Genomic DNA, 24,146 nt, shown 5'->3' on the forward strand with positions numbered 1-24,146 from the left:
GGAAAAAAATAACCCTAACCCTAACCCCCTAACCCTGAACCCTACTACGCTAACCCTAACCCTAACCCTATTGTTTAAATCCCTAGCCCTGCATGGTACTAAACGAGATAATGGATGTTGACCCTAACCCTAACCCTAACCATAGTCCTAACCAGAAATAATAACCTAACCCTATAGTTTAAATACAGAAGTAAGACTATTGTACTGACTGAGCTAGACCTAACGGTAACATGCAGAGGGGAGGGAGGGGAAGGAGAGGGTATAACACCCTAACGGTAACCCTATCCTAACCCAGCACAGGAATAGACCGAGGGATTCCCTTGCCCTAAGTTAGAGTCATTTATAAAATGGCCAAAACACTGCACCATCTGAGGGTAGTGCAAGAGAATGGCCAACCTCCCAAGGGTATCATGAGGCAGGCAAGGATATTAACACACTTTATAAAACCGGCAAATCCTACCCAGGAAACATTACAAAAATTGGCCTCTAATGCTGAAACCTGGGCAAAACAAACACGACAAATTTTGATTAACATTACCAAAATAGTCTAGAATATAACCCTGATGAATACCGCGAGGGCCCACCTATGGATCGGGTACAGGAGGCGGTCGCCAAGGCCCTTAATCCCTAACAAGAAAAATTTGGGAGATAAATTTAAAATCAGAATGGAGGACCTTAAACATCGAGTTTTGAATCTGACCTCAGAGACTGGGCCTGAACCCTAGCGCAGCAGCTTGCGGGATTTCCAGACCCCCAGGCCAGCGGCCTGTAATGTCTAATGTAGCGGCAGATATTCCACAAGACTTGTTACTATTTCACAGGAAAACCAGCTCGAGCTACCCCACTCCCGTACCCCACCCCCCCGCCCCCCACCCTACCCTCTCCCACCACCCCGACATAACCCCCCCCCCCTACCCCCGCTCCGTCCACCCACCAGCCCCCAGACTGTGGTGTGGCGACCCCAGCAACAGGCCCAGGCCCAGCCACTCTCCCCGGTACGCGAGCCCCAGGCCTCCTTCTGGCCCGCGACAGGGACCTGGTCGGAGGACTGGACACAACCCACAAGCTCCGATTCCCCCCGCACGTCCCCCTCATCTACCCGAGCCTCTCCTCAAGCCAGAGCACCCACGGCCCTCTCCCCCAGACCCACGGGGCGAGACCCTAACCTGACCACGGAGACTGCCGGAAGGGACGTCACGACCGCGGTGCCACAGGTATACATTTCCGAGACTGCTACCCCTTCCCTGTCCCCCAGTACATTCCACCCCAACACACGGGGTCCCCAGCCCTGGGGGAAAAAACGACCACCCTAATACAGGTCAGAAAAATGTTACCTGGAAGCTACAACCCAGAAAGCCTGTTTTAATAATTGGAGATTCCAACATTTCCAGCATCCCAAAATTTCCCAACAACAACATACAATTGGACAGCTACCCAGGGGCAAAATTCATACACGGAACGTCCATTCTTAGCAAATTGGGCCAATGCCCAGAAACTCAAAAAGTCATTCTCTCGTTTGGCATTAATAATAAAACACAAAGACCACGGACAGCCATCAAACAACTCCAAACACTAATCAAGATGGCCAGTCGTAAATTCCCTAATGCCAGCATATGGATCCCTAGGATCAACTTCAGCCAGTCCCTCCCAGCTCCAGAGCAGGACACACTCAGACAACTTAATGACTACATACAGACCAAGAATCACATTCCCAATATTCCCACTGGCCAGTTTAAAGTAGACACAGACCACGTCCACTGGACAGAACCCACAGCCCGAGCCATGATCAGAGAGTGGATGAAGCATTTAAACTGTTAGGGACACCATGCCAAGAGAGGCAGGCCCTACAATTAGGGAAAACAATCTTCAACCTTTCTCTGACATTCTCCCTGACCAAAACCCAAGAGAGGGTACTGAACAGAGGCCTCACCTTTCGACCTTACTCCCAAATCCCACAAAGAACAAGTGCAGGGGGGGGCCTACACATATTTTATCGATCCATTAAGTTAATAATAGACCACTTCAGAGGCGCAGAGCTGCTGAAATTATACCCTTTTGGTCACGAACAGGATGGCAAACTCAAACCTAGGGTGGACCTGACTGACTCCCACAAATCTATAGAAGGGCAAGTGTAAGGCAAAAAGATTTGGACAAGGGTGATGAAACCGTGGGCCAGTTACCAAGTGACAGTACATAGTGAAAAGGAATCTCCAGGGAGAGATCACCAAACACTAGAGGGCATGTTGTCCCACTGTCCGATAAATCACAACCTAACCAGTACAGTGACACGGGCCTCATCACTCGGGCAAATCTAATCTGCAGGTGGGCCACAAAATAAGATTAAAGGAGTCAGGAGGGGGAAACCCAATCCAGGGGGGGGGGGGGGGGGGGGGGGAACAGTACCAGCCAAGATAGGGAGATTGAAAATAATCAGATTTAGGCAATAACTCATCCCAAAACAAACTTTAGGAGAGGACAACAGGGAGAACCATTCCTGGTGCCAAAATACAGTCGGACAGGAAGGGGCACCCACATCACACCCCAAACAACAAAAACAAAAGTCTCTCTACCCCCACCATTACCTCAACAAGGAGAGACGACACTCTCCACCACACCGAACCTAACCTTAACAGCAAACTCACCCCAAACCACCCAAAACATCTCCCCAAACAACTTAAAGGACTCCCAAAGTGGATCACAAGCCCTTGCCCCTGGATACTGACCACAACCCTAACCCTAATCCCCAATCCTAACCCTAACCCTAACCCTAACCCTAACCCTAACCCTAACCCTAACCCCAACCCTAATGCACCCTAACCCTAATGCCCTAACCCTAACCCTAATGCCCTAACCCTAACCCTAACCCTAACCCTAACCCTAACCCTGCCCCTAACCCTAACCCTAACCCCTAACCCTAACCCTAACCCCTAACCCTAACCCCTAACCCTAACCCTAACCCTAACCCTAACCCTAACCCTAACCCTAACCCTAACCCTAACCCCTACCCCTAACCCTAACCCTAACCCTAACCCTAACCCTAACCCTAACCCTAACCCTAACCCCTAACCCTAACCCTAACCCTAACCCTAACCCTAACCCCTAACCCAAAAGACCTCCAAATAGGATCTCAAACCCTGGTCCCCTGACACTCACCATTACGCCCCCCCAACCCAGAGGGCATCACGATCTCTTTGCCCCCCTCTCTCCACGGCACCCCCAAAAAACCAAAACAACACCCGCAAACATCTCCAAAGACCCACTACCATCCCAGCCTTAACCCCCTACCCATGAGGGCCTCCAGCCTCACACAGATTAGAAACATGTTTGCAGAACACATTCACAATAAAACGTCTTGCAGAACATGACACCCTAGGACATTAATTGACCAGCAGATTTGCTGGAAACATTAGCAGTAATTTAAAAGCCAGGAGCACATGTACTGATGAACAAAGGAAGTGAATCGACCGGTTTAAACAAGAGCAGCCCCGACCAAAGTGACTGGTCCTAGGACCTAACACAGGGGAGGGAGACACCCAAAAAGGGAGGGACATTCACCTACCCTTTATAACCCATTACCGGCTAGATAGAAACAGATCTCTTTTCCTGAGGAAGCTAAAGCTATAGCGAAACTGGCAGGTCGTTGCCCAGTCGAGAAGACTCCAGCATGCGGTCTCCACAAGCTGGAAAAAATAAAAGACTAAATTAGGACCACGACAAACAAGGAGAGGTGAACTCCCTTGCAACACCATCTTAGCAGGCAGAGTCCAGCAGATGGTCTCCACAAGGCGAAGATATAAAGACCAAAGACTTTACTAAACACACGACAAACAAGCAAAGGAACTACCATCGGAGTACGGAGAAAGTTCAGCAAGCAGTCTCCACAGGCTTTTCGCTGCGAGCCGGAAAAAATGGACTTGGTGAGCACCCCGGTGTGAACCGTACTACGCTAGTGATAATTTATGTTTATTGTTTAAATCAGTAGCATTGCATGGTACTGAACGAGATAATGGATGTTGAGATGTAATTGAGGTTCATAGTCCTGTACAGAAATAATTGATGTTTATAGTTTAAATACAGAAGTAAGACATTGTACTGACTGAGCTAGATATGGACGGTGACATGCAGAGGGGAGGGAGGGGAAGGAGAGGGTATAACAACAATAACGGTGGATATCGCGACCAGCACAGGAATAGACCGAGGGATTCCTTTGCGGTCGTAGTTAGAGTCATTTATAAAATGGCCAAAACACTGCACCATCTGAGGGTAGTGCAAGAGAATGGCCAACCTCCCAAGGGTATCATGAGGCAGGCAAGGATATTAACACACTTTATAAAACCGGCAAATCCTACCCAGGAAACATTACAAAAATTGGCCTCTAATGCTGAAACCTGGGCAAAACAAACACGACAAATTTTGATTGAACATTACCAAAATAGTCTAGAATATCTGGATGATGAATACCGCGAGGGCCCACCTATGGATCGGGTACAGGAGGCGGTCGCCAAGGCCTTAATCTGGAACAAGAAAAATTTGGGAGATAAATTTAAAATCAGAATGGAGGACCTTAAACATCGAGTTTTGAATCTGACCTCAGAGACTGGGCCTGAACAGCGCAGCAGCTTGCGGGATTTCCAGACCCCCAGGCCAGCGGCTGTAATGTCTAATGTAGCGGCAGATATTCCACAAGACTTGTTTACTATTTCACAGGAAAACCAGCTCGAGCTACCCCACTCCGTACCCCACGGCCCCGCCACCCACGGCTCCTCTCCCACCAGCCCCGACATAACCCCCCCCACTACCCCGCCCCCTTCACCCCACCACCCCCCAGACCGTGGTGTGGCGACCCCAGCAACAGGCCCAGGCCCAGCCACTCTCCCCGGTACGCGAGCCCCAGGCCTCCTTCTGGCCCGCGACAGGGACCTGGTCGGAGGACTGGACACAACCCACATGCTCCGATTCCCCCCGCACGTCCGCCCTCATCTACCGGAGCCTCTCCTCAAGCCAGAGCACCCACGGCCCTCTCCCCCAGAGACCACGGGGCGAGACCGAGCTGACCACGGAGACTGCCGGAAGGGACGTCACGACCGCGGTGCCACAGGTATACATTTCCGAGACTGCTACCCCTTCCCTGTCCCCAGTACATTCCACCCCAACACACGGGGTCCCAGCCCTGGGGGAAAGAAACGACCACCCTAATACAGGTCAGAAAAATGTTACCTGGAAGCTACAACCCAGAAAGCCTGTTTTAATAATTGGAGATTCCAACATTTCCAGGATCCCAAAATTTCCCAACAACAACATACAATTGGACAGCTACCCAGGGGCAAAATTCATACACGGAACGTCCATTCTTAGCAAATTGGGCCAATGCCCAGAAACTCAAAAAGTCATTCTCTCGTTTGGCATTAATAATAAAACACAAAGACCACGGACAGCCATCAAACAACTCCAAACACTAATCAAGATGGCCAGTCGTAAATTCCCTAATGCCAGCATATGGATCCCTAGGATCAACTTCAGCCAGTCCCTCCCAGCTCCAGAGCAGGACACACTCAGACAACTTAATGACTACATACAGACCAAGAATCACATTCCCAATATTCCCACTGGCCAGTTTAAAGTAGACACAGACCACGTCCACTGGACAGAACCCACAGCCCGAGCCATGATCAGAGAGTGGATGAAGCATTTAAACTGTTAGGGACACCATGCCAAGAGAGGCAGGCCCTACAATTAGGGAAAACAATCTTCAACCTTTCTCTGACATTCTCCCTGACCAAAACCCAAGAGAGGGTACTGAACAGAGGCCTCACCTTTCGACCTTACTCCCAAATCCCACAAAGAACAAGTGCAGGGGGGGGCCTACACATATTTTATCGATCCATTAAGTTAATAATAGACCACTTCAGAGGCGCAGAGCTGCTGAAATTATACCTTTTTGGTCACGAACAGGATGGCAAACTCAAACCTAGGGTGGACCTGACTGACTCCCACAAATCTATAGAAGGGCAAGTGTAAGGCAAAAAGATTTGGACAAGGGTGATGAAACCGTGGGCCAGTTACCAAGTGACAGTACATAGTGAAAAGGAATCTCCAGGGAGAGATCACCAAACACTAGAGGGCATGTTGTCCCACTGTCCGATAAATCACAACCTAACCAGTACAGTGACACGGGCCTCATCACTCGGGCAAATCTAATCTGCAGGTGGGCCACAAAATAAGATTAAAGGAGTCAGGAGGGGGAAACCCAATCCAGGGGGGGGGGGGGGGGATTAATAGAACAGTACCAGCCAAAATAGGGAGATTGAAAATAATCAGATTTAGGCAATAACTCATCCCAAAATAAACTTTAGGAGAGGAAAACAGGGATAACCATTCCTGGTGCCAAAATACAGTCGGACAGGAAGGGGCACCCACATCACACCCCAAACAACAAAAACAAAAGTCTCTCTACCCCTACCATTACCTCAACAAGGAGAGACGACACTCTCCACCACACCGAACCTAACCTTAACAGCAAACTCACCCCAAACCACCCAAAACATCTCCCCAAACAACTTAAAGGACTCCCAAAGTGGATCACAAGCCCTTGCCCCTGGATACTGACCACAACCCTAACCCTAATCCCCAATCCTAACCCTAACCCTAACCCTAACCCTAAACCCTAACCCTAAACCCTAACCCTAACCACTCACCATTACGCCCCCCCAACCCAGAGGGCATCACGATCTCTTTGCCCCCCTCTCTCCACGGCACCCCCAAAAAACCAAAACAACACCCGCAAACATCTCCAAAGACCCACTACCATCCCAGCCTTAACCCCCTACCCATGAGGGCCTCCAGCCTCACACAGATTAGAAACATGTTTGCAGAACACATTCACAATAAAACGTCTTGCAGAACATGACACCCTAGGACATTAATTGACCAGCAGATTTGCTGGAAACATTAGCAGTAATTTAAAAGCCAGGAGCACATGTACTGATGAACAAAGGAAGTGAATCGACCGGTTTAAACAAGAGCAGCCCCGACCAAAGTGACTGGTCCTAGGACCTAACACAGGGGAGGGAGACACCCAAAAAGGGAGGGACATTCACCTACCCTTTATAACCCATTACCGGCTAGATAGAAACAGATCTCTTTTCCTGAGGAAGCTAAAGCTATAGCGAAACTGGCAGGTCGTTGCCCAGTCGAGAAGACTCCAGCATGCGGTCTCCACAAGCTGGAAAAAATAAAAGACTAAATTAGGACCACGACAAACAAGGAGAGGTGAACTCCCTTGCAACACCATCTTAGCAGGCAGAGTCCAGCAGATGGTCTCCACAAGGCGAAGATATAAAGACCAAAGACTTTACTAAACACACGACAAACAAGCAAAGGAACTACCATCGGAGTACGGAGAAAGTTCAGCAAGCAGTCTCCACAGGCTTTTCGCTGCGAGCCGGAAAAAATGGACTTGGTGAGCACCCCGGTGTGAACCGTACTACGCTAGTGATAATTTATGTTTATTGTTTAAATCAGTAGCATTGCATGGTACTGAACGAGATAATGGATGTTGAGATGTAATTGAGGTTCATAGTCCTGTACAGAAATAATTGATGTTTATAGTTTAAATACAGAAGTAAGACATTGTACTGACTGAGCTAGATATGGACGGTGACATGCAGAGGGGGAGGGAGGGGAAGGAGAGGGTATAACAACAATAACGGTGGATATCGCGACCAGCACAGGAATAGACCGAGGGATTCCTTTGCGGTCGTAGTTAGAGTCATTTATAAAATGGCCAAAACACTGCACCATCTGAGGGTAGTGCAAGAGAATGGCCAACCTCCCAAGGGTATCATGAGGCAGGCAAGGATATTAACACACTTTATAAAACCGGCAAATCCTACCCAGGAAACATTACAAAAATTGGCCTCTAATGCTGAAACCTGGGCAAAACAAACACGACAAATTTTGATTGAACATTACCAAAATAGTCTAGAATATCTGGATGATGAATACCGCGAGGGCCCCACCTATGGATCGGGTACAGGAGGCGGTCGCCAAGGCCTTAATCTGGAACAAGAAAAATTTGGGAGATAAATTTAAAATCAGAATGGAGGACCTTAAACATCGAGTTTTGAATCTGACCTCAGAGACTGGGCCTGAACAGCGCAGCAGCTTGCGGGATTTCCAGACCCCCAGGCCAGCGGCTGTAATGTCTAATGTAGCGGCAGATATTCCACAAGACTTGTTTACTATTTCACAGGAAAACCAGCTCGAGCTACCCCACTCCGTACCCCACGGCCCCGCCACCCACGGCTCCTCTCCCACCCGCCCCGCCATCAACCCCCCCACCACCCCCCTCCGTCCCACCCCCAGCCCCCAGACTGTGGTGTGGCGACCCCAGCAACAGGCCCAGGCCCAGCCACTCTCCCCGGTACGCGAGCCCCAGGCCTCCTTCTGGCCCGCGACAGGGACCTGGTCGGAGGACTGGACACAACCCACATGCTCCGATTCCCCCCGCACGTCCGCCCTCATCTACCGGAGCCTCTCCTCAAGCCAGAGCACCCACGGCCCTCTCCCCCAGAGACCACGGGGCGAGACCGAGCTGACCACGGAGACTGCCGGAAGGGACGTCACGACCGCGGTGCCACAGGTATACATTTCCGAGACTGCTACCCCTTCCCTGTCCCCAGTACATTCCACCCCAACACACGGGGTCCCAGCCCTGGGGGAAAGAAACGACCACCCTAATACAGGTCAGAAAAATGTTACCTGGAAGCTACAACCCAGAAAGCCTGTTTTAATAATTGGAGATTCCAACATTTCCAGGATCCCAAAATTTCCCAACAACAACATACAATTGGACAGCTACCCAGGGGCAAAATTCATACACGGAACGTCCATTCTTAGCAAATTGGGCCAATGCCCAGAAACTCAAAAAGTCATTCTCTCGTTTGGCATTAATAATAAAACACAAAGACCACGGACAGCCATCAAACAACTCCAAACACTAATCAAGATGGCCAGTCGTAAATTCCCTAATGCCAGCATATGGATCCCTAGGATCAACTTCAGCCAGTCCCTCCCAGCTCCAGAGCAGGACACACTCAGACAACTTAATGACTACATACAGACCAAGAATCACATTCCCAATATTCCCACTGGCCAGTTTAAAGTAGACACAGACCACGTCCACTGGACAGAACCCACAGCCCGAGCCATGATCAGAGAGTGGATGAAGCATTTAAACTGTTAGGGACACCATGCCAAGAGAGGCAGGCCCTACAATTAGGGAAAACAATCTTCAACCTTTCTCTGACATTCTCCCTGACCAAAACCCAAGAGAGGGTACTGAACAGAGGCCTCACCTTTCGACCTTACTCCCAAATCCCACAAAGAACAAGTGCAGGGGGGGGCCTACACATATTTTATCGATCCATTAAGTTAATAATAGACCACTTCAGAGGCGCAGAGCTGCTGAAATTATACCCTTTTGGTCACGAACAGGATGGCAAACTCAAACCTAGGGTGGACCTGACTGACTCCCACAAATCTATAGAAGGGCAAGTGTAAGGCAAAAAGATTTGGACAAGGGTGATGAAACCGTGGGCCAGTTACCAAGTGACAGTACATAGTGAAAAGGAATCTCCAGGGAGAGATCACCAAACACTAGAGGGCATGTTGTCCCACTGTCCGATAAATCACAACCTAACCAGTACAGTGACACGGGCCTCATCACTCGGGCAAATCTAATCTGCAGGTGGGCCACAAAATAAGATTAAAGGAGTCAGGAGGGGGAAACCCAATCCAGGGGGGGGGGGATTTAATAGAACAGTACCAGCCAAGATAGGGAGATTGAAAATAATCAGATTTAGGCAATAACTCATCCCAAAACAAACTTTAGGAGAGGACAACAGGGAGAACCATTCCTGGTGCCAAAATACAGTCGGACAGGAAGGGGCACCCACATCACACCCCAAACAACAAAAACAAAAGTCTCTCTACCCCCACCATTACCTCATCAAGGAGAGACGACACTCTCCACCACACCGAACCTAACCTTAACAGCAAACTCACCCCAAACCACCCAAAACATCTCCCCAAACAACTTAAAGGACTCCCAAAGTGGATCACAAGCCCTTGCCCCTGGATACTGACCACAACCCTAACCCTAATCCCCAATCCTAACCCTAACCCTAACCCTAACCCTAACCCTAACCCTAACCCTAACCCTAACCCTAACCCTAACCCTAACCCTAACCCTAACCCTAACCCTAACCCTAACCCTAAACCTAACCCTAACCCTAACCCTAACCCCCTAACCCTAACCCCTAACCCTAACCCTAACCCTAATGCCCTAACCCTAACCCTAACCCTACCCTACCCTAAACCCTAACCCTAACCCCTAACCCTAACCCCTAACCCCTAACCCTAACCCCTAACCCCTAACCCCTAACCCTAACCCCTAACCCTAACCCCTAACCCTAACCCTAACCCTAACCCAAAAAAAGACCCCCAAATAGGATCTCAAACCCTGGTCCCCTGACACTCACCATTACGCCCCCCCAACCCAGAGGGCATCACGATCTCTTTGCCCCCCTCTCTCCACGGCACCCCCAAAAAACCAAAACAACACCCGCAAACATCTCCAAAGACCCACTACCATCCCAGCCTTAACCCCCTACCCATGAGGGCCTCCAGCCTCACACAGATTAGAAACATGTTTGCAGAACACATTCACAATAAAACGTCTTGCAGAACATGACACCCTAGGACATTAATTGACCAGCAGATTTGCTGGAAACATTAGCAGTAATTTAAAAGCCAGGAGCACATGTACTGATGAACAAAGGAAGTGAATCGACCGGTTTAAACAAGAGCAGCCCCGACCAAAGTGACTGGTCCTAGGACCTAACACAGGGGAGGGAGACACCCAAAAAGGGAGGGACATTCACCTACCCTTTATAACCCATTACCGGCTAGATAGAAACAGATCTCTTTTCCTGAGGAAGCTAAAGCTATAGCGAAACTGGCAGGTCGTTGCCCAGTCGAGAAGACTCCAGCATGCGGTCTCCACAAGCTGGAAAAAATAAAAGACTAAATTAGGACCACGACAAACAAGGAGAGGTGAACTCCCTTGCAACACCATCTTAGCAGGCAGAGTCCAGCAGATGGTCTCCACAAGGCGAAGATATAAAGACCAAAGACTTTACTAAACACACGACAAACAAGCAAAGGAACTACCATCGGAGTACGGAGAAAGTTCAGCAAGCAGTCTCCACAGGCTTTTCGCTGCGAGCCGGAAAAAATGGACTTGGTGAGCACCCCGGTGTGAACCGTACTACGCTAGTGATAATTTATGTTTATTGTTTAAATCAGTAGCATTGCATGGTACTGAACGAGATAATGGATGTTGAGATGTAATTGAGGTTCATAGTCCTGTACAGAAATAATTGATGTTTATAGTTTAAATACAGAAGTAAGACATTGTACTGACTGAGCTAGATATGGACGGTGACATGCAGAGGGGAGGGAGGGGAAGGAGAGGGTATAACAACAATAACGGTGGATATCGCGACCAGCACAGGAATAGACCGAGGGATTCCTTTGCGGTCGTAGTTAGAGTCATTTATAAAATGGCCAAAACACTGCACCATCTGAGGGTAGTGCAAGAGAATGGCCAACCTCCCAAGGGTATCATGAGGCAGGCAAGGATATTAACACACTTTATAAAACCGGCAAATCCTACCCAGGAAACATTACAAAAATTGGCCTCTAATGCTGAAACCTGGGCAAAACAAACACGACAAATTTTGATTGAACATTACCAAAATAGTCTAGAATATCTGGATGATGAATACCGCGAGGGCCCACCTATGGATCGGGTACAGGAGGCGGTCGCCAAGGCCTTAATCTGGAACAAGAAAAATTTGGGAGATAAATTTAAAATCAGAATGGAGGACCTTAAACATCGAGTTTTGAATCTGACCTCAGAGACTGGGCCTGAACAGCGCAGCAGCTTGCGGGATTTCCAGACCCCCAGGCCAGCGGCTGTAATGTCTAATGTAGCGGCAGATATTCCACAAGACTTGTTTACTATTTCACAGGAAAACCAGCTCGAGCTACCCCACTCCGTACCCCACGGCCCCGCCACCCACGGCTCCTCTCCCACCAGCCCCGACATAACCCCCCCCACTACCCCGCTCCGTCCACCCACCAGCCCCCAGACTGTGGTGTGGCGACCCCAGCAACAGGCCCAGGCCCAGCCACTCTCCCCGGTACGCGAGCCCCAGGCCTCCTTCTGGCCCGCGACAGGGACCTGGTCGGAGGACTGGACACAACCCACATGCTCCGATTCCCCCCGCACGTCCGCCCTCATCTACCGGAGCCTCTCCTCAAGCCAGAGCACCCACGGCCCTCTCCCCCAGAGACCCCGGGGCGAGACCGAGCTGACCACGGAGACTGCCGGAAGGGACGTCACGACCGCGGTGCCACAGGTATACATTTCCGAGACTGCTACCCCTTCCCTGTCCCCAGTACATTCCACCCCAACACACGGGGTCCCAGCCCTGGGGGAAAGAAACGACCGACCACCCTAATACAGGTCAGAAAAATGTTACCTGGAAGCTACAACCCAGAAAGCCTGTTTTAATAATTGGAGATTCCAACATTTCCAGGATCCCAAAATTTCCCAACAACAACATACAATTGGACAGCTACCCAGGGGCAAAATTCATACACGGAACGTCCATTCTTAGCAAATTGGGCCAATGCCCAGAAACTCAAAAAGTCATTCTCTCGTTTGGCATTAATAATAAAACACAAAGACCATGGACAGCCATCAAACAACTCCAAACACTAATCAAGATGGCCAGTCGTAAATTCCCTAATGCCAGCATATGGATCCCTAGGATCAACTTCAGCCAGTCCCTCCCAGCTCCAGAGCAGGACACACTCAGACAACTTAATGACTACATACAGACCAAGAATCACATTCCCAATATTCCCACTGGCCAGTTTAAAGTAGACACAGACCACGTCCACTGGACAGAACCCACAGCCCGAGCCATGATCAGAGAGTGGATGAAGCATTTAAACTGTTAGGGACACCATGCCAAGAGAGGCAGGCCCTACAATTAGGGAAAACAATCTTCAACCTTTCTCTGACATTCTCCCTGACCAAAACCCAAGAGAGGGTACTGAACAGAGGCCTCACCTTTCGACCTTACTCCCAAATCCCACAAAGAACAAGTGCAGGGGGGGGCCTACACATATTTTATCGATCCATTAAGTTAATAATAGACCACTTCAGAGGCGCAGAGCTGCTGAAATTATACCCTTTTGGTCACGAACAGGATGGCAAACTCAAACCTAGGGTGGACCTGACTGACTCCCACAAATCTATAGAAGGGCAAGTGTAAGGCAAAAAGATTTGGACAAGGGTGATGAAACCGTGGGCCAGTTACCAAGTGACAGTACATAGTGAAAAGGAATCTCCAGGGAGAGATCACCAAACACTAGAGGGCATGTTGTCCCACTGTCCGATAAATCACAACCTAACCAGTACAGTGACACGGGCCTCATCACTCGGGCAAATCTAATCTGCAGGTGGGCCACAAAATAAGATTAAAGGAGTCAGGAGGGGGAAACCCAATCCAGGGGGGGGGGGGGGGGGGATAGAACAGTACCAGCCAAGATAGGGAGATTGAAAATAATCAGATTTAGGCAATAACTCATCCCAAAACAAACTTTAGGAGAGGACAACAGGGAGAACCATTCCTGGTGCCAAAATACAGTCGGACAGGAAGGGGCACCCACATCACACCCCAAACAACAAAAACAAAAGTCTCTCTACCCCCACCATTACCTCAACAAGGAGAGACGACACTCTCCACCACACCGAACCTAACCTTAACAGCAAACTCACCCCAAACCACCCAAAACATCTCCCCCCAAACAACTTAAAGGACTCCCAAAGTGGATCACAAGCCCTTGCCCCTGGATACTGACCACAACCCTAACCCTAACCTAATCCTAACCCTAACCCTAACCCTAACCCTAACCCCAACCCTAAACCCTAACCCTAACCCTAACCCTAACCCTAACCCTAACCCTAACCCTAACCCTAACCCTAACCCTAACCCTAACCCTAACCCTAACCCTAACCCTAACCCTAACCCCACCCCTAACCCTAACCCTAACCCTAATGCCCTAACCCTAACCCCTAACCCTAACCCTAACCCTAACCCTAACCCTAACCCTAACCCTAACCCCTAACCCTAACCCCTAACCCTAACCCCTAACCCTAAACCCTAACCCTAACCCTAACCCTAACCCTAACCCCCCTAACCCTAACCCCTAACCCCTAACCCTAACCCTAACCCTAACCCTAACCCTACCCCTAACCCTAACCCTAACCCTAACCCAAAAGACCCCCAAATAGGATCTCAAACCCTGGTCCCCTGACACTCACCATTACGCCCCCCCAACCCAGAGGGCATCACGATCTCTTTGCCCCCCTCTCTCCACGGCACCCCCAAAAAACCAAAACAACACCCGCAAACATCTCCAAAGACCCACTACCATCCCAGCCTTAACCCCCTACCCATGAGGGCCTCCAGCCTCACACAGATTAGAAACATGTTTGCAGAACACATTCACAATAAAACGTCTTGCAGAACATGACACCCTAGGACATTAATTGACCAGCAGATTTGCTGGAAACATTAGCAGTAATTTAAAAGCCAGGAGCACATGTACTGATGAACAAAGGAAGTGAATCGACCGGTTTAAACAAGAGCAGCCCCGACCAAAGTGACTGGTCCTAGGACCTAACACAGGGGAGGGAGACACCCAAAAAGGGAGGGACATTCACCTACCCTTTATAACCCATTACCGGCTAGATAGAAACAGATCTCTTTTCCTGAGGAAGCTAAAGCTATAGCGAAACTGGCAGGTCGTTGCCCAGTCGAGAAGACTCCAGCATGCGGTCTCCACAAGCTGGAAAAAATAAAAGACTAAATTAGGACCACGACAAACAAGGAGAGGTGAACTCCCTTGCAACACCATCTTAGCAGGCAGAGTCCAGCAGATGGTCTCCACAAGGCGAAGATATAAAGACCAAAGACTTTACTAAACACACGACAAACAAGCAAAGGAACTACCATCGGAGTACGGAGAAAGTTCAGCAAGCAGTCTCCACAGGCTTTTCGCTGCGAGCCGGAAAAAATGGACTTGGTGAGCACCCCGGTGTGAACCGTACTACGCTAGTGATAATTTATGTTTATTGTTTAAATCAGTAGCATTGCATGGTACTGAACGAGATAATGGATGTTGAGATGTAATTGAGGTTCATAGTCCTGTACAGAAATAATTGATGTTTATAGTTTAAATACAGAAGTAAGACATTGTACTGACTGAGCTAGATATGGACGGTGACATGCAGAGGGGAGGGAGGGGAAGGAGAGGGTATAACAACAATAACGGTGGATATCGCGACCAGCACAGGAATAGACCGAGGGATTCCTTTGCGGTCGTAGTTAGAGTCATTTATAAAATGGCCAAAACACTGCACCATCTGAGGGTAGTGCAAGAGAATGGCCAACCTCCCAAGGGTATCATGAGGCAGGCAAGGATATTAACACACTTTATAAAACCGGCAAATCCTACCCAGGAAACATTACAAAAATTGGCCTCTAATGCTGAAACCTGGGCAAAACAAACACGACAAATTTTGATTGAACATTACCAAAATAGTCTAGAATATCTGGATGATGAATACCGCGAGGGCCCACCTATGGATCGGGTACAGGAGGCGGTCGCCAAGGCCTTAATCTGGAACAAGAAAAATTTGGGAGATAAATTTAAAATCAGAATGGAGGACCTTAAACATCGAGTTTTGAATCTGACCTCAGAGACTGGGCCTGAACAGCGCAGCAGCTTGCGGGATTTCCAGACCCCCAGGCCAGCGGCTGTAATGTCTAATGTAGCGGCAGATATTCCACAAGACTTGTTTACTATTTCACAGGAAAACCAGCTCGAGCTACCCCACTCCGTACCCCACGGCCCCGCCACCCACGGCTCCTCTCCCACCAGCCCCGACATAACCCCCCCCACTACCCCGCTCCGTCCACCCACCAGCCCCCAGACTGTGGTGTGGCGACCCCAGCAACAGGCCCAGGCCCAGCCACTCTCCCCGGTACGCGAGCCCCAGGCCTCCTTCTGGCCCGCGACAGGGACCTGGTCGGAGGACTGGACACAACCCACATGCTCCGATTCCCCCCGCACGTCCGCCCTCATCTACCGGAGCCTCTCCTCAAGCCAGAGCACCCACGGCCCTCTCCCCCAGAGACCACGGGGCGAGACCGAGCTGACCACGGAGACTGCCGGAAGGGACGTCACGACCGCGGTGCCACAGGTATACATTTCCGAGACTGCTACCCCTTCCCTGTCCCCAGTACATTCCACCCCAACACACGGGGTCCCAGCCCTGGGGGAAAGAAACGACCACCCTAATACAGGTCAGAAAAATGTTACCTGGAAGCTACAACCCAGAAAGCCTGTTTTAATAATTGGAGATTCCAACATTTCCAGGATCCCAAAATTTCCCAACAACAACATACAATTGGACAGCTACCCAGGGGCAAAATTCATACACGGAACGTCCATTCTTAGCAAATTGGGCCAATGCCCAGAAACTCAAAAAGTCATTCTCTCGTTTGGCATTAATAATAAAACACAAAGACCACGGACAGCCATCAAACAACTCCAAACACTAATCAAGATGGCCAGTCGTAAATTCCCTAATGCCAGCATATGGATCCCTAGGATCAACTTCAGCCAGTCCCTCCCAGCTCCAGAGCAGGACACACTCAGACAACTTAATGACTACATACAGACCAAGAATCACATTCCCAATATTCCCACTGGCCAGTTTAAAGTAGACACAGACCACGTCCACTGGACAGAACCCACAGCCCGAGCCATGATCAGAGAGTGGATGAAGCATTTAAACTGTTAGGGACACCATGCCAAGAGAGGCAGGCCCTACAATTAGGGAAAACAATCTTCAACCTTTCTCTGACATTCTCCCTGACCAAAACCCAAGAGAGGGTACTGAACAGAGGCCTCACCTTTCGACCTTACTCCCAAATCCCACAAAGAACAAGTGCAGGGGGGGGCCTACACATATTTTATCGATCCATTAAGTTAATAATAGACCACTTCAGAGGCGCAGAGCTGCTGAAATTATACCCTTTTGGTCACGAACAGGATGGCAAACTCAAACCTAGGGTGGACCTGACTGACTCCCACAAATCTATAGAAGGGCAAGTGTAAGGCAAAAAGATTTGGACAAGGGTGATGAAACCGTGGGCCAGTTACCAAGTGACAGTACATAGTGAAAAGGAATCTCCAGGGAGAGATCACCAAACACTAGAGGGCATGTTGTCCCACTGTCCGATAAATCACAAACCCTAACCCTAACCCTAACCCTTAACCCTAACCCTAACCCCCTAACCCTAACCCTAACCCTAACCCTAACCCTAACCCTAACCCTAACCCCTAACCCTAACCCTAACCCTAACCCTAACCCTAAACCCTAACCCTAACCCTAACCCTAACCCTAACCCTAACCCTACCCCTAACCCTAACCCTAACCCTAAACCCTAACCCTAACCCTAACCCTAACCCTAACCCTAACCCTAAACCCTAAACCCTACCCTAACCCTAACCCTAACCCTAACCCATCACGATCTCTTTGCCCCCCTCTCTCCAAGACCCACTACCATCCCAGCCTTAACCCCCTACCCATGAAGCCTAACACAGAACCCAGAACACATTCACACCCTAGAACATGACACCCTAGGACATTAATTGACCCAGATTTGCTGGAAACATTAGCAGTAATTTAAAAGCCAGGAGCACATAAGTGAATCGACCGGTTTAAACCCTAAGAGCAGCCCCGACCAAAGTGACTGGTCCTAGGACCTAACACAGGGGAGGGAGACACCCAAAAAGGGAGGGACATTCACCTACCCTTTATAACCCATTACCGGCTAGATAGAAACAGATCTCTTTTCCTGAGGAAGCTAAAGCTATAGCGAAACTGGCAGGTCGTTGCCCAGTCGAGAAGACTCCAGCATGCGGTCTCCACAAGCTGGAAAAAATAAAAGACTAAATTAGGACCACGACAAACAAGGAGAGGTGAACTCCCTTGCAACACCATCTTAGCAGGCAGAGTCCAGCAGATGGTCTCCACAAGGCGAAGATATAAAGACCAAAGACTTTACTAAACACACGACAAACAAGCAAAGGAACTACCATCGGAGTACGGAGAAAGTTCAGCAAGCAGTCTCCACAGGCTTTTCGCTGCGAGCCGGAAAAAATGGACTTGGTGAGCACCCCGGTGTGAACCGTACTACGCTAGTGATAATTTATGTTTATTGTTTAAATCAGTAGCATTGCATGGTACTGAACGAGATAATGGATGTTGAGATGTAATTGATGTTCATAGTCCTGTACAGAAATAATTGATGTTTATAGTTTAAATACAGAAGTAAGACATTGTACTGACTGAGCTAGATATGGACGGTGACATGCAGAGGGGAGGGAGGGGAAGGAGAGGGTATAACAACAATAACGGTGGATATCGCGACCAGCACAGGAATAGACCGAGGGATTCCTTTGCGGTCGTAGTTAGAGTCATTTATAAAATGGCCAAAACACTGCACCATCTGAGGGTAGTGCAAGAGAATGGCCAACCTCCCAAGGGTATCATGAGGCAGGCAAGGATATTAACACACTTTATAAAACCGGCAAATCCTACCCAGGAAACATTACAAAAATTGGCCTCTAATGCTGAAACCTGGGCAAAACAAACACGACAAATTTTGATTGAACATTACCAAAATAGTCTAGAATATCTGGATGATGAATACCGCGAGGGCCCACCTATGGATCGGGTACAGGAGGCGGTCGCCAAGGCCTTAATCTGGAACAAGAAAAATTTGGGAGATAAATTTAAAATCAGAATGGAGGACCTTAAACATCGAGTTTTGAATCTGACCTCAGAGACTGGGCCTGAACAGCGCAGCAGCTTGCGGGATTTCCAGACCCCCAGGCCAGCGGCTGTAATGTCTAATGTAGCGGCAGATATTCCACAAGACTTGTTTACTATTTCACAGGAAAACCAGCTCGAGCTACCCCACTCCGTACCCCACGGCCCCGCCACCCACGGCTCCTCTCCCACCAGCCCCGACATAACCCCCCCCACTACCCCGCTCCGTCCACCCACCAGCCCCCAGACTGTGGTGTGGCGACCCCAGCAACAGGCCCAGGCCCAGCCACTCTCCCCGGTACGCGAGCCCCAGGCCTCCTTCTGGCCCGCGACAGGGACCTGGTCGGAGGACTGGACACAACCCACATGCTCCGATTCCCCCCGCACGTCCGCCCTCATCTACCGGAGCCTCTCCTCAAGCCAGAGCACCCACGGCCCTCTCCCCCAGAGACCACGGGGCGAGACCGACCTGACCACGGAGACTGCCGGAAGGGACGTCACGACCGCGGTGCCACAGGTATACATTTCCGAGACTGCTACCCCTTCCCTGTCCCCAGTACATTCCACCCCAACACACGGGGTCCCAGCCCTGGGGGAAAGAAACGACCACCCTAATACAGGTCAGAAAAATGTTACCTGGAAGCTACAACCCAGAAAGCCTGTTTTAATAATTGGAGATTCCAACATTTCCAGGATCCCAAAATTTCCCAACAACAACATACAATTGGACAGCTACCCAGGGGCAAAATTCATACACGGAACGTCCATTCTTAGCAAATTGGGCCAATGCCCAGAAACTCAAAAAGTCATTCTCTCGTTTGGCATTAATAATAAAACACAAAGACCACGGACAGCCATCAAACAACTCCAAACACTAATCAAGATGGCCAGTCGTAAATTCCCTAATGCCAGCATATGGATCCCTAGGATCAACTTCAGCCAGTCCCTCCCAGCTCCAGAGCAGGACACACTCAGACAACTTAATGACTACATACAGACCAAGAATCACATTCCCAATATTCCCACTGGCCAGTTTAAAGTAGACACAGACCACGTCCACTGGACAGAACCCACAGCCCGAGCCATGATCAGAGAGTGGATGAAGCATTTAAACTGTTAGGGACACCATGCCAAGAGAGGCAGGCCCTACAATTAGGGAAAACAATCTTCAACCTTTCTCTGACATTCTCCCTGACCAAAACCCAAGAGAGGGTACTGAACAGAGGCCTCACCTTTCGACCTTACCCCCAAATCCCACAAAGAACAAGTGCAGGGGGGGGGCCTACACATATTTTATCGATCCATTAAGTTAATAATAGACCACTTCAGAGGCGCAGAGCTGCTGAAATTATACCCTTTTGGTCACGAACAGGATGGCAAACTCAAACCTAGGGTGGACCTGACTGACTCCCACAAATCTATAGAAGGGCAAGTGTAAGGCAAAAAGATTTGGACAAGGGTGATGAAACCGTGGGCCAGTTACCAAGTGACAGTACATAGTGAAAAGGAATCTCCAGAGGGAGATCACCAAACACTAGAGGGCATGTTGTCCCCCTGACCCTACGAGGGATTTAGTGGTTAAGAGAGGGTTGGCAGTGTGTAGAGGGGTGTAGAAGGGGGTATAGGGGGGTTTAGCGGGGTATAGATCGGTTTAGAGGGGTTTAGATGGGTTGGGGGATTTAGAGGCGGCTAGAGGGGGTAGTGCGGTTTAGAGACGTTTTGATGGGGTTAGAGGGTGTTAGAGAGGTTTGGAGAGGTTTAAAGGGGCGTCGACGTGTATAGAGGGGTGCCGATGGGGATAGATGGGCTTATACTAGTTTAGAGAGGTTTAAAAGGGCTTAGAGGTGTTTCGAATGATTTAAAGGGGTTTAGAGTGGTTTCGAAGTATTTCGAGGGGTTTACAGGGGTTCATAGGGGGTTATAGATTATTAGAATGATTTGGGGTGGGGGGGGGTTAGAGTGGTTCGAGGGGTTTAGGGCTGGTTAGAGGGGTTTAGTGGTTTTTCGATGTGTTTAAAGGTATTTGGCGGGCTTTAGAGGGTTTAGAGGGGTTCAACGTGGTTTGGAGGGCTTTGGAGTTATTTAAAAGGATTTAGAGGGATTTATGGATTCAACAGTGGCTGAATGGGAGAAGCCAGAGGGTAATGGTGGATGGCTGTTTATCGGGTTGGAGGCAGGTGACTAGTGGGGTGCCTCAGGGATCGGTGTTGGGTCCTTTGTTGTTTGTCATGTACATCAATGATCTGGATGAAGGTGTGGTAAATTGGATTAGTAAGTATGCAGATGATACCAAGATAGGTGGTGTTGTGGATAATGAAGAGGATTTCCAAAGTCTACAGAGTGATTTAGGCCATTTGGAAAAATGGGCTGAAAGATGGCAGATGGAGTTTAATGCTGATAAATGTGAGGTGCTACACCTTGGCAGGACAAATCAAAATAGGACGTACATGGTAAATGGTAGGGAATTGAAGAATACAGTTGAACAGAGCGATCTGGGTATAACTGTGCATAGTTCCTTGAAGGTGGAATCTCATATAGATAGGGTGGTAAAGAAAGCTTTTGGTATGCTAGCCTTTATAAATCGGAGCATTGAGTATAGAAGCTGGGATGTAATGTTAAAATTGTACAAGGCATTGGTGAGACCAAATCTGGAGTATGGGGTACAATTTTGGTCGCCAAATTATAGGAAGGATGTCAACAAAATAGAGAGAGTACAGAGGAGATTTACTAGAATGTTGCCTGGGTTTCAACAACTAAGTTACAGAGATAGGTTGAATAAGTTAGGTCTTTATTCTCTGGAGCGCAGAAGGTTAAGGGGGGACCTGATAGAGGTCTTTAAAATGATGAGAGGGATAGACAGAGTTAATGTGGACAAGCTTTTCCCTTTGAGAATAGGGAAGATTCAAACAAGGGGACATGACTTCAGAATTAAGGGACAGAAGTTTAGGGGTAATATGAGGGGGAACTTCTTTACGCGGAGAGTGGTGGCGGTGTGGAATGAGCTCCCAGTGGAAGTGGTGGAGGCAGGTTCATTGGTATCATTTAAAAATAAATTGGATAGGCATATGGATGAGAAGGGAATGGACGGTTATGGTACGAGTGCAGGCAGGTGGGACTAAGGGGAAAAAAATTTGTTCGGCATGGACCTGTAGGGCCGAGATGGCCTGTTTCCGTGCTGTAATTGTTATATGGTTATATGGTTATATGGTTATATGGTAATGTTAAAATTGTACAAGGCATTGGTGAGACCAAATCTGGAGTATGGTGTACAATGTTGGTCGCCCAATTATAGGAAGGATGTCAACAAAATGGAGAGAGTACAGAGGAGATTTACTAGACTGTTTCCTGGGTTTCAACAACTAAGTTACAGAGATAGGTTGAATAAGTTAGGTCGTTATTCTCTGGAGCGCAGAAGGTTAAGGGGGGACCTGATAGAGGTCTTTAAAATGATGAGAGGGATAGACAGAGTTGATGTGGACAAGCTTTTCCCTTTGAGAATAGGGAAGATTCAAACAAGAGGACATGACTTCAGAATTAAGGGACAGAAGTTTAGGGGTAATATGAGGGGGAACTTCTTTACGCAGAGAGTGGTGGCGGTGTGGAATGAGCTCCCAGTGGAAGTGGTGGAGGCAGGTTCATTGGTATCATTTAAAAATAAATTGGATAGGCATATGGATGAGAAGGGAATGGAGGGTTATGGTATCAGTGCAGGCAGGTGGGACTAAGGGGGAAAACAAAATTGTTCGGCATGGACCTGTAGGGCACAGATGGCCTGTTTCCGTGCTGTAATTGTTATATGTTATATATGGTTATATGGTTAGAGGGATTGGAGGGCTTTAGATGTGTTAAGAGGGGTTTCGAGGTGGGTAGAGGCTGGTGGAGGGAGTTAGAGGGGGTTATAGTGGCGCAGAGGGGCTTAGAATGGCCTAAAAATGTTAAAGAGGGGTTTAGAGGGGATTTGAGTATGTTAGGGGGTTTAGAGGGGATTTGAGGGGTGTTGATTGGTTTGCTGGGGTTTAGATGGCTTTAGAGGGGTTTAGAGCAGTTTAGAGGGATGTTATGGGGATTGGAGGTGTTTAGAGGGGATTCCAGAGTGTTAGAAGTGTAAAGAGGGGTTTCGAGGTGATTAAAGGAGGTTGTGGTGGGTTTAGAGGGGCTTAGAATGGTTTAGTTTGGTTTAGAAGGGGTTAGAGGGGTTTAGAGGTGTTTCGAATGGTTTCGACGGGTTTAGATGTGTTCAGAAGTGTTTGGAGGGGTTCAGATGGGTTTAGAGTGCTTTAGAGGGGGTTAGAGTTGTTTATCGGTCTACCGAGGGGGTTGTAGGAGTGTGGTGGTATTGAGATGAGTTTAGAATGGTTTAGAGGGGTTTAGAGGGGGTTAGAGGGGTTTAGAGTGGGTTAGAGGGGAACGAGGGGTTTAGAGGTGTTCAGTGGAGCTTAGGGGGCTTAGAATGGTTTAGAGGGGTTTCGAGGGGTTTCGAATGTTTTAGAGGCATTTAGAGGGGTTTCGAAGGTTATCGTTTGGTTTAGAGGGGATTAAAGCGTGTAAGAGGGGTATCGATGGTTGTTGACGGGTTTACTGGGGTTTAGATGGCTTTCGAGGGATTTAGAGGGGTTTAAATGGCTTTTAATGGGTTTGGAGGGGTTTGGAGGAGATTACAGTGTTAGAATGGTTTAGAGGGGGTTCGAGGAGGCTAGAGGGGGTTAGGTGGAGTTAGACGGGCTTACAATTGTTCAGAGGGTCTTAGAGGGGAATAGAAGGATTTAGATGGGTTTTGTAGGGTTTAGAATGAGTTACAGTGGTTTAGAGGTGTTTCGAATTGTTTCGACGGGTTTAGAGGGGTTCAGAGGGTAGAAGTGTTTCGAGGGGTTCAGATGGGTTTAGAAGTGCTTAGAGGGGTTCAGACGGGTTTAGAGTGCTCAAGAGGGGTTTAGAGTGCTGAGGGATTTGGAGGGGTTTAGAGTGATGCAGCGGTGTTTAGAATGCGTTAAAGGAGTTTAGAGTAGTTTAGTGGGCTTTAGAGTGGTTTGGAGGACTGGCGAGGGGTTTAGCACGGTATTGTGGGGTTAGAGGGTTTTAGAGGGGTTTTGAGTCGTTTAGA

The 24,146-nt window shown here is 48.8% G+C and overlaps 1 long non-coding RNA gene across 4 annotated transcripts; it reads right to left on the minus strand.

The window, feature by feature from the left end:
* Positions 1 to 3,559: 3,559 nt before the first annotated feature.
* On the minus strand, positions 3,560 to 20,582 carry LOC129694602 (uncharacterized). Of its 4 annotated transcripts, none has more exons than XR_008723021.1 (11): positions 19,449 to 20,582; positions 18,894 to 18,979; positions 18,025 to 18,145; positions 15,737 to 15,822; positions 14,868 to 14,988; positions 11,817 to 11,902; positions 10,948 to 11,068; positions 8,019 to 8,058; positions 7,102 to 7,222; positions 4,429 to 4,514; positions 3,560 to 3,680 (listed from the first exon to the last, which is right to left on the minus strand). It is a non-coding gene; the product is annotated as an uncharacterized LOC129694602 (long non-coding RNA). The 4 variants fall into 4 exon arrangements; XR_008723022.1 differs by having other exon boundaries at positions 19,412 to 20,582; XR_008723023.1 differs by lacking the exon at positions 19,449 to 20,582 and adding an exon at positions 19,283 to 19,413.
* Positions 20,583 to 24,146: the final 3,564 nt, after the last annotated feature.

Source organism: Leucoraja erinacea, unplaced genomic scaffold (assembly GCF_028641065.1).
Source record: "Leucoraja erinacea ecotype New England unplaced genomic scaffold, Leri_hhj_1 Leri_720S, whole genome shotgun sequence".
Lineage (NCBI taxonomy): Eukaryota > Metazoa > Chordata > Chondrichthyes > Rajiformes > Rajidae > Leucoraja > Leucoraja erinaceus.